The sequence below is a fragment of the Eptatretus burgeri genome, chromosome 15 (genome assembly GCF_056783735.1).
Source record: "Eptatretus burgeri isolate ZD-2024b chromosome 15, Ebu_testis_v1, whole genome shotgun sequence".
NCBI classification, from domain to species: Eukaryota; Metazoa; Chordata; class Myxini; order Myxiniformes; family Myxinidae; genus Eptatretus; species Eptatretus burgeri.
This window is the reverse complement of record NC_140975.1, coordinates 67,244,183-67,255,781: the sequence shown is the minus strand read 5'-3', so window position 1 is coordinate 67,255,781 and position 11,599 is coordinate 67,244,183. Positions and strand designations below refer to the sequence as shown.

General features: G+C 41.0%; 1 pseudogene; it reads right to left on the bottom strand.

The window, feature by feature from the left end:
• The window catches only part of LOC147012399 (uncharacterized), a 59,883-nt pseudogene extending 48,304 nt beyond the window's left edge, over positions 1-11,579 (bottom strand).
• Positions 11,580-11,599: the final 20 nt, after the last annotated feature.

Here is an 11,599-nt window from a genome sequence, read left to right as displayed (position 1 = left end):
AGATAGTGCGAAAAGGGGGCCCCGTTCCCAACCCACTCCAAGCAGTACCAACGAAACCCGTGAAGGAGCACGAAGTCGGGGCACCGCCGAGCCGCCACATTTGCGGCTCATCACAAAGACACGGGTAGGATCCACCCGGTCTCGCGGACCTGACCGCTCTTTCAGGTCCCGCGCAAATATTGGCCCACAGGCCCCGTCTGCCCCCTTGTCTTTGAGGGTGGCCCTTTTCTTTTGCTTTTGAGTAAATGTGTTGTTGGCGCTGTCTGTAAAGTAAAACTGTGTAAGTGTTGCCGTGTGCACGCGTAGTCGGTGGTAGATCTGCATTGTTGTGTTTCTTTTGTTGCAATTGCTTTATGTGCATTCTGTTTAATTGTATAAGTGTGCTTTCCGTGTGCCGCGGAATAAATGTGCCTCATGTTGAACTGTTTTCCCGTTTCGCTTCGTCTTTTCTTTAATTGAATCTCCATCTTGCTTCACGTAAAGGGTTGGTAGTGGGTTTAATACACCCGATAATTAATCGGAACTGTCGAGGCCGACGATAACACCGCTCGGTTATCCCGATAGTACGGAACGGGTCGCTTAAGTGCCCCGTGTCCGGAGTCGACCTGCGGCGAGGTGCGATCGCCCGGTCTACCCTCCGCGTGGGTACTTAGGTAGGTCGAGTTTGGCGAACAACCCTATCCCACGCGGGGGGCCGATTGGCACGATCGTGGTGAGGCCGAAAGGCCCACCCGTGACTAGCTCCCGGCGTTAGTCCGAGAGGGTCATGACAGAATTGTGCGTCTGGTGGGCGACGTTCCGCAATTCGAGTCACGTGGCCGTTCGCACGCCGGCGGGCGCGAATTCACAACAGTATTAAAGGAGGAATGTGTTCCTGACAGAAAAAAATGAGTGGAAAATTTTCAAAGTTGCTTTACTCATCCTCATCCGTTTACTCATCCTCATCCGTTTACTCATCCTAATCCGTTTATTCATCCTAATCCGTTGCTTTACTCACTCTGATACGTTTACTCATCCTAATCCGTTTACTCATCCTAATCCGTTTACTCATCCTCATCCGTTTACTCATCCTAATCCGTTTACTCATCCTAATTCGTTTACTCATTCTAATCCGTTGCTTTACTCACTCTAATCCGTTTACTCATCCTAATCCGTTTACTTATGCTAATCCGTTTACTCATTCTAATCCGTTGCTTTACTCAATTTAGTCCGTTTACTCATCCTAATCCGTTTACTCACCCGAATCCGTTGCTTCGCTCACCCTAATCCATTGCTTTACCAACCTTAATCCGTTGCTTGACTAACCCTAATCCATTGCTTGACTCACCCTAATCCGTTGCTTGACTCACCCAAATCCATTGCTTTACTCACCCTAATCCGTTGCTTGACTCACCCTAATCCGTTGCTTGACTCACCCTAATCCGTTGCTTTACTCACCCTTATCCGTTGCTTGACTCACCCTAATCTGTTGCTTGACTCACCCTCATCCGTTGTTTTACTCACCCTAATCCGTTGCTTTACTCACTCCAATCTGTTGCTTGACTCACCCTAATTCGTTGCTTTACTCACCCTAATCCGTTGCTTGACTCACCCTAATCCATTGCTTTACTCACCCGAATCCATTGCTTTATTCACCCTAATCCGTTGCTTTATTCACCCGAATCCATTGCTTTATTCACCCTAATCCGTTGCTTTATTCACCCTAATCCGTTGCTTTACTCAATCTAATCCGTTGCTTTATTCACCCTAATCCATTGCTTTATTCACCCTAATCCGTTGCTTTACTCCCTCTAATCCGTTGCTTTACTCACTCTATTCCGTTGCTTTACTCACTCTAATCCGTTGCTTTACTCACCCTAATCCGTTGCTTTACTCACCCAAATCCGTTGCTTTACTCACCCAAATCCGTTGCTTTACTCACCCTAATCCGTTGCTTTATTCACCCTAATCCGTTGCTTCACTCACCCTAATCCGTTGCTTTACTCACCCTAATCCGTTGCTTGACTCACCCTAATCTGTTGCTTGACTCAACCTAATCCGTTGCTTGACTCACCCTAATCCGTTGCTTGACTCACCCTAATCCGTTGCTTTACTCACCCTAATCCGTTGCTTGACTCACACTAATCCGTTGCTTGACTCACCCCAATCCGTTGTTTTACTCACCCTAATCCGTTGCTTTACTCACCCTAATCCGTTGTTTTACTCACCCTAATCCGTTGCTTGACTCATCCTAATCCATTGCTTTACTCACCCTAATCCGTTGCTTGACTCACACTAATCCGTTGCTTGACTCACCCCAATCCGTTGCTTTACTCACCCTAATCCGTTGCTTTACTCACCCTAATCCGTTGCTTTATTCACCCTAATCCGTTGCTTTACTCATCCTAATCCGTTGCTTTATTCACCCTAATCCGTTGCTTTACTCACCCTAATCTGTTGCTTTATTCACCCTAATCCGTTGCTTTACTCACCCTAATCTGTTGCTTTATTCACCCTAATCCGTTGCTTTACTCACCCTAATCCGTTGCTTTATTCACCCTAATCCGTTGCTTTACTTACCCTAATCCGTTGCTTTACTCACCCTAATCCGTTGCTTTACTCACCCTAATCCGTTGCTTTACTCACCCTAATCCGTTGCTTTATTCACCCGAATCCATTGCTTTATTCACCCTAATCCGTTGTTTTACTCACCCTAATCCGTTGCTTGACTCATCCTAATCCGTTGCTTTACTCACCCTAATCCGTTGCTTGACTCACACTAATCCATTGCTTGACTCACCCCAATCCGTTGCTTTACTCACCCTAATCCGTTGCTTTACTCACCCTAATCCGTTGCTTTACTCACCCTAATCCGTTGCTTTATTTACCCTAATCCGTTGCTTTACTCATCCTAATCCGTTGCTTTATTCACCCTAATCCGTTGCTTTACTCACCCTAATCCGTTGCTTTATTCACCCTAATCCGTTGCTTTACTCACCCTAATCCGTTGCTTTATTCACCCTAATCCGTTGGTTTACTTACCCTAATCCGTTGCTTTACTCACCCTAATCCGTTGCTTTACTCACCCTAATCCGTTGCTTTATTCACCCGAATCCATTGCTTTATTCACCCTAATCCGTTGCTTTATTCACCCTAATCCATTGCTTTACTCCCTCTAATCCGTTGCTTTACTCACTCTAATCCGTTGCTTTACTCACTCTAATCCGTTGCTTTACTCACCCTAATCCGTTGCTTCACTCAACCTAATCCGTTGCTTCACTCAACCTAATCCGTTGCTTTATTCACCCTAATCCGTTGCTTTACTCACCCTAATCCGTTGCTTCACTCAACCTAATCCGTTGCTTTATTCACCCTAATCCGTTGCTTTACTCACCCTAATCCGTTGCTTTATTCACCCTAATCCGTTGCTTTATTCACCCTAATCCGTTGCTTTATTCACCCTAATCCGTTGCTTTACTCACTCTAATCCTTTGCTTCACTCAACCTAATCCGTTGCTTTATTCACCCTAATCCGTTGCTTTACTCACCCTAATCCGTTGCTTTATTCACCCTAATCCGTTGCTTTACTCACCCTAATCGGTTGCTTTATTCACCCTAATCCGTTGCTTTACTCACTCTAATCCGTTGCTTTACTCACCCTAATCCGTTGCTTTACTCAGTCTAATCCTTTGCTTTACTCAGCCTAATCCGTTGCTTTACTCACTCTAATCCTCCCGTTATGTTAATAATTTGTTCTTTTAATTCGATCTATAATTTAATTTATTTTGCCTTCCTAACCCTGGAGATTCCCTCCGGAGAACCGCCACAGCCCCCTTCGTGGTGACCTCGTTGGTTAATTAGGTCGGTGGTCGGTGGTCGGTGGTAGGTGGTCGGTGGTCGGTGGTAGGTGGTCGGTAAATGCTTTTATTCAACTGAACATGAACATTCAAACGGAGAAAAGAGAAACGGCTGCAAAATAGTACATTGTATTATAATTAAATTGTGTCCTAATTATCATGCAGAAAAAAGGGATATTTCAACAAAAGAGAGATGTGACAAATGAATTCACAAACAGACTTGATCCCTGAACCTTCGGGTTTTACACGTTTGGGTTTTACACGTTATTTGTAAAAAAATAGAAATGAATTTCCGAGAGAGTATTGTGTGCTTTCCTGCCTGTGGTCTGGAAGCCAATGTCTGAACTGATGAGATGTTAGCAATTGGCATGTGAATCTCAGATAAATTTCAAACCTGCGTCGTTTGAAGGTTGGAATATCACAAGACCGAAGGGCCTGGTCATAATCCCTGTACAATTGTCCTTGAATGATTCGGAGAGCCCTTTCCTGAACCTGCTCCAATTTGTTACTTTGGTGGATTTTGAGGCCAGCATTCCAAACTGGAACAGCATACTCCAACAGTGATCCAACATATGCTTTATATGTGGTAAGCAAATCTTACACGGCTAAGTTAAACTTTTTGACCATCTTCAACATAAACAACTTTCCATTTGCCCTGGTGGTGACAATACTGCGAATGTGAAGGTTCTACTTCAAAAAAGTGGAAAGATTGGGGCCCCGAGGTTTCATGGTTTTGGAGGTATGGAGAAGACACACACACACACACACACACACACACACACACACACACACACACACACACACACACACACACACACACACACACACACACACACACACACACACTTATTTGTGTAGATTATCAACTAAATCTAATTTGTGTCATCAAACCAGACAATGACTCACTGTTTGGGTCCCTGTGAAAGTCCAAACAGTGATATTTTTGTCTCAATCAAACAGAGAAACAAACTAAAAAGGTGATAATCACATTAAGTTGAGATTTTTTTTAATAAACAAAATGAGTGTTTGTTGTTAACACCACAACATTGAATCAATTAGAAAAAAAGTTTTGCCGGTAGTTGTATGCTGATGGAGTTTGTCAAATACTCCACTTGGTAGAGACTGGAGCTGGTTTCTTTGTAGCTCCAGATGTGTTAGCTTTGAGAGTTTGTCAAACACTCCACTGGGTAGAGATTGGAGCTGGTTGCTGTACAGATACAGTTTTGTGAGTTGGGTTAGTTTATCAAACACTCCACTGGGTAGAGACTGGAGCTGGTTGTCTTGCAGCTCCAGATGTGTTAGCTTTGAGAGTTTGTCAAACACTCCACTAGGTAGAGATTGGAGCTGGTTGCTGTACAGATACAGTTTTGTGAGTTGGGTTAGTTTATCAAACACTCCACTGGGTAGAGACTGGAGCTTGTTGTCTTGCAGCTCCAGATGTGTTAGCTTTGAGAGTTTGTCAAACACTCCACTAGGTAGAGATTGGAGCTGGTTGCTGTACAGATACAGTTTTGTGAGTTGGGTTAGTTTATCAAACACTCCACTGGGTAGAAACTGGAGCTTGTTGTCTTGCAGCTCCAGATGTGTTAGCTTTGAGAGTTTGTCAAACACTCCACTAGGTAGAGACTGGAGCTGGTTGCTGTCGAGACACAGTTTTGTGAGTTGGGTTAGTTTATCAAACACTCCACTGGGTAGAGACTGGAGCTTGTTGTCTTGCAGCTCCAGATGTGTTAGCTTTGAGAGTTTGTCAAACACTCCACTGGGTAGAGACTGGAGCTGGTTGCTGTTCAGATACAGCTTTGTGAGTTGGGTTAGTTTATCAAACACTCCACTGGGTAGAGACTGGAGCTGGTTGTTGTTTAGCCACAGTTTTGTGAGTTGGGTTAGTTTATCAAACACTCCACTGGGTAGAGATTGGAGCTGGTTGCTGTACAGATACAGCTTTGTGAGTTGGGTTAGTTTATCAAACACTCCACTTGGTAGAGATTGGAGCTGGTTGTTGTTTAGCCACAGCTTTGTGAGTTGGGTTAGTTTATCAAACACTCCACTAGGTAGAGATTGGAGCTGGTTGTTGTTTAGCCACAGCTTTGTGAGTTGGGTTAGTTTATCAAACACTCCACTGGGTAGAGACTGGAGCTGGTTGTAGTGAAGATACAGTTTTGTGAGTTGGGTTAGTTTATCAAACACTCCACTGGGTAGAGACTGGAGCTGGTTGTAGGACAGATACAGCTTTGTGAGTTGGGTTAGTTTATCAAACACTCCATTGGGTAGAGAGTGGAGCTTGTTGTAGGACAGATACAGCTTTGTGAGTTGGGTTAGTTTATCAAACACACCACTGGGTAGAGACTGGAGCTTGTTGTAGGACAGATACAGCTTTGTGAGTTGGGTTAGTTTATCAAACACTCCATTGGGTAGAGAGTGGAGCTTGTTGTTGCTTAGCCACAGTTTTGTGAGTTGGGTTAGTTTATCAAACACTCCACTGGGGAGAGACTGGAGCTTGTTGTCAGACAGATACAGCTTTGTGAGTTGGGTTAGTTTAACAAACACTCCACTTGGTAGAGACTGGAGCTTGTTGTCAGACAGATACAGCTTTGTGAGTTGGGTTAGTTTAACAAACACTCCACTTGGTAGAGACTGGAGCTGGTTGTTGTTTAGCCACAGTTTTGTGAGTTGGGATAGTTTATCAAACACTGGGAGAGATTTAGAGACCGAAGTTTAGAGGAATGGAGGGTGCATGTTGCAGACACTATTTCATGACATTGTGAAGAGATGTGACGAGGAGAGCCGAAGGAACGAGAAGCAGCAGCAACTCTGCACGTCCATGTTGGAATGAAACCACAGGGAATGTGGTGGTTGTGTATTTTGTTCCACTGATACACCGCTTTTATTCAGTGAAATATTCTGTTTGCGCCTTTGTGTTAAAAAATCCTTTTGGAAGCTCTGGCCCAGAGAATGACAACAAGAGCCAACTACAAGTACGGGTAGCATCAACGTCTTGAGCACAAATACCTGTATCATTTGCAAAGGTGAGAAGGGATCTCCATCTGTCTATAAGAAAAGACATTCACTATTACACCCAAAGGATAAGCAACTTTTTGGCATTTTTGTGAGGAACGGCAAGATGAAGTTGCTGAAATTGTATTACCGCTTTGTGGGACACATCAACTATCACAGATTCGGTTTCATCTTCCCTGCATATCTAAGGATACAGAATTATGAAAATGCTCTACAGCACAAAAATCAAAACTACAACGTACTGTCTGTGATAATACACCAAAAGCAGGAAAACGTTTGTCAAGAGATGAAACGTTATCGTTCTCCTGAGATGAGCGCTGTTTTAGTTGTGACAAACCAGAACATATAAAGAGAGGCATAACTCTTTCAGAGGTGAACATGAAGCCGGCAGATGTTAGTGAGGAAGTACTGAATGTAGCTACCAAGAGGGGATGAAAATATTGTGCAAAGGCTTTCTTATGAAGAGGATATATTTTGCAAAGAATACAAAATGTCCCAGATTATGCTGTCAAACCGACAAATCCGAAATAAACATTGACGCTTGTAAACACAAAATGGTGAGTGATTGTACAAAATCTACCTTTGACAAGGCAGCAAGACCAGTTCACACAGACTTTTAGGAGAAGTTGGATGGTGGAATAATTGTGCTTCCTTCTGAAATGTGTAAGCACTATAAAGAATGTCTGGTTAACATGGGTGTGGATCCTGACACTACCAAGCTCACCAGGTCATTTTTCATCAAATGAAAAGGAGTTCAGATCAAGAATTATTGACCAATTAGTACTCGTACTTGCAAAAAATACCAAAATTAGCTTGTCGTACTCAATTTGCCACTTCGACCCCAAAAGCCGGCCTGAGTTGCTCACCGAGCATGGCAGTGGTGGGAGGCGAGGTGGGTGGAGGTTCATCCTACTACAAAACTAAGGCTGAGTAAACAGCACTGATTGGCTCAGAGCATATGCATCCAGTACAAACAAAGGTGATGGGTAGATACTCGTGTCATGCTGGATTTCGAAGGTGCCGCTTGTGAGGCTCAACTTTGAACAATGGCTCTATTGAGTCAGTGTTGCGGGGTCTTGACCCAGATCAGTCTTGCAAAATATCACTCATCCCTCTCAGCAGTCTCAAATTAAGGCCAAGCTGTGTTGGGCCCACAAATATCAGATATGGTTGGGCTTGATCTCAGCACTTTTTCTCCCCCCAGCATTTTGCTCATGTCCACCCAGGTCTCCCCTGGCCAGGTTGGGTGTGCCTTCAACTTGAACCTGACGATTATCACCGTCCTCTTGGCCTTGCAAGTTTCATTTCATTTCCCAACACAAGGAGAGGTCTAACCCTTTTCTGAACGATGGGTTCCACTACCCCTCATACTCCGTGGACCAAGGAGCCAATCACATCGCAGGATCTACACCTGTGCAGCTTTTGCATACATATATTCGACCCAAAGGTGTGATCTCCCATCACTGAGACGCATCTTTTAACACCAACCAAACATTTTTGAATTCTGAATTGTTCAATGTTTCAATACTCTTTCATAATTAATTCCTTTCCTTACAGAGAAGGCTGAAATTAAATATATGCTGAGATGCTCATTATGTTATATCAGTGATGTATCAAACAATACTCATTTCCATCAAATACAACAAACAACAAGAGGGCATAAAAAATGAGCAGATCCATTTAACAGCAACATAATTGAAATGAAGGGTGACAGTTTGCCATGAAACAAAAGGTGTTTACCTGTTAAAGAAGGACAGAGAAGTTTAATACAGGCGTACAAGTTTATCTTGAGAAGATCAAAGACCTGGTTCAGAGCACGTGAATAATTATGTTACATGACCTGCCAAGTACAAACATAACATTTATCAGGATTAATACGTAATTATGCATAAATAACACGTGATCAAGAGATGTACTCAGCTCCAATTGTACATATTTAATAGATATACCTACATTCCAACAGGACGTAATTCGATGTGCATTGATTTCAACAGTACGTAATTAATAGACGGACTCATGTTCCAATGGTACAAAAAAAATGTACCTCTCTAGTACAAAAAAGAATATTTATCAGGAGTCGAAGCTTTGATCCCAGATTTGCTTATCACATCAATATAAGGGTTTTGCAGGATTTTTCAAGTCGGATGCTTTTAATTGTTCAAATGAATAGATTGTTCCAATAGGCAGGACAATGTCGATTCTTTGTACAGTATATATATATATATATATATATATATATATATATATATATATATATATATATATATATATATATATATATATATATAACCACTGATATAACCATGATATAACCACTGATTCAAAGCGTAATTTAACTGAATATTAATTTGAAATCCCGACATCTTGTTCAAGTTTAATCTCTGCACATGGTACGTACGTTCGACCAACTATTGATTCATTGATGAGACCCATGATTGTGAAGGTACGAAGAATCATTGTCTTCACCATCGACTGTTTTCCATCTCCTTTGCTGAGATTCCATTTTGTAATTTGTTCAATCTGATTTTGTGAATTTTTTGTTTGATTTTTTTTTGTCCATTTGTTTGAACGGTTTCAACAATTCCACACATTTATATTCGGGACTTTGATTACCCACTCCTGTTAAAATGTTCGTTTTTGTTTCTCTCAGCCCGTTTATTCATCACAATTGTTTATTTCTCACTGAGAGTTGTTATGAATGGATATATTATCATTACAAGATATCATTATTAGTTGTGGTATTAAATTCCATTTTTAGTTCTCATTCAGCAGAATAGTTGGCATGTGTTAAATCTGTACAAATTTAATGAATTATAAAAAGTTTCTGAAAGAAACATTATTGTTTGGAAATTAATGATGAAGCTGTTTGAATAAAGACAAAGGGTGAAGGTTGAAGTCGATTGAGAAATAAAAAAAAAACTTATTCACTCACATTTTATACACTGTATTAATTGTTTTTTGGTTCCAGATCAACCACAAGTTTGGAATTAATTATGTTGTGATTTTATAAAATTTCTCTTTGAGTGTTTAATTTAAACTGCCTTGTTAAAGAAATATGATTATTTATTGTTATTGTGTTAAAATGTTGGTGTTTTCTTCAGGAGTGTCACTTGTTGCTATTTCCATGTTGTGGTTGTGTTATAATAAGAGAATGAGATTCATATTCTCCCTTGAAGCTTTCTTGGTTCTTCCCGTATTTCTAACTCCAGATTAACTGCAAGCTGGTCAGGCGATCAAAAATCCCATCAGGAACAGACTTCAGCTGGTTCGTGCTAAGTTGGAAATATTATGAAGTATTCCAATGCACAAAGATAATCTTCTGAATTAAATAAAAATACTCAAATGAGTTTATAATAACCGAAATATTTATTATGGAATACAAAACCCTTTATCTAACGACTAACATTTTGTTCTTTCAGTTTCATCATAGATTATGCAATGCCTTGTTTTCCTTCTTCTGAAACTCGTTATAAACAAAAGAGTTCATGAAACACAATACCCCATGCAGTGTTCAGGTTTACAGAGAAGAGCCTTGCCTTTCACGAGGGTTACATTCTTGAAAATCCTCGTGAACTGCAAATCCGTGATGCGCAATGTTTGGGGGGGAATGGGGAAAATAGGATTAGGGATATAAAATTTAAAATTTGTTGAAACCTTCCCCTTCATGAAGATATTTGTGCATCGTTTTTGTGTAATATATTTTCATGAATAAAAGGGTAATTCAGAACAAAAAATTAAGTATTATTTCCCTGTATTAAGAACATAAAATAAAGTATTATTTTATTGAATTATTTCGATTGTAAAACTTACCTGAAATAATAATGATGATAAACGTGATGATCATAAACCGATAAGACAGACAGAGGGATGGACTGACGGACATGAACCAATTGCTTAACCCTGCATTTCACTTCACGTGTGTGGGGTAATAATTTCAGGATGAAAAGCATTTGAGGTCATTACAAGTTTAAAAATCATTTTGAAATGCAAAAGGAAGGCGAGATGATAATGCTATTGGGAAGTATACAAACCATGTGGGGATGGGACTGTGGAAATAAACAAGGTCATACCAAACAAGATTTTTTTAATATAAAATTTCACTGTGAACAGAAAGGTAAACTGAGAGATCCGAAGTAAATAGAGTATTTACTGTAAGAAAGCCATATGTGTGTCTGTGTATGTAAGTTTGTGTGTCGCCGTTTGTCTCAGAGATGGCCGAACGGATATTCATCAAACCTTCCAAGGTTCATCATTGAGTGCTGGGGAGTGTTTTCGGCAAAAATGTTTGAAATTTTTTGAAAAAAAAGAAAAGTTCGATTTACATATATATTTTTCTCCCCCAGCATTTTGCTCATGTCCACCCAGGTCTACCCTCGACAGGTTGGGTGTGCCTTCAATTTTGACCTGACGATTACCACCTCTTGGCCTTGCAAGTTTCATTTCATTTCCCACCACAAGGAGAGGTCTAACCCCTTTCTGAACGGTGGGTTCCACTTCCCCTCATACTCCGTGGACCAATAAGCCAATCACATCGCAGGATCTACACCTGTAAAGCTTTTGTATACATATATTCTACCCAAAGGTGTGATCTCCCATCACTGAGACCTATCTTTAAACACCATCCAAGCATTTTTGAATTCTGAATTGTTCAATGTTTCAAAACTCTTTCATAATTAATTTCTTTCCTTACAGAGAAGGCTGAAATTAAATACATGCTAAGATGCTCATTATGTTATATCAGTGATTTA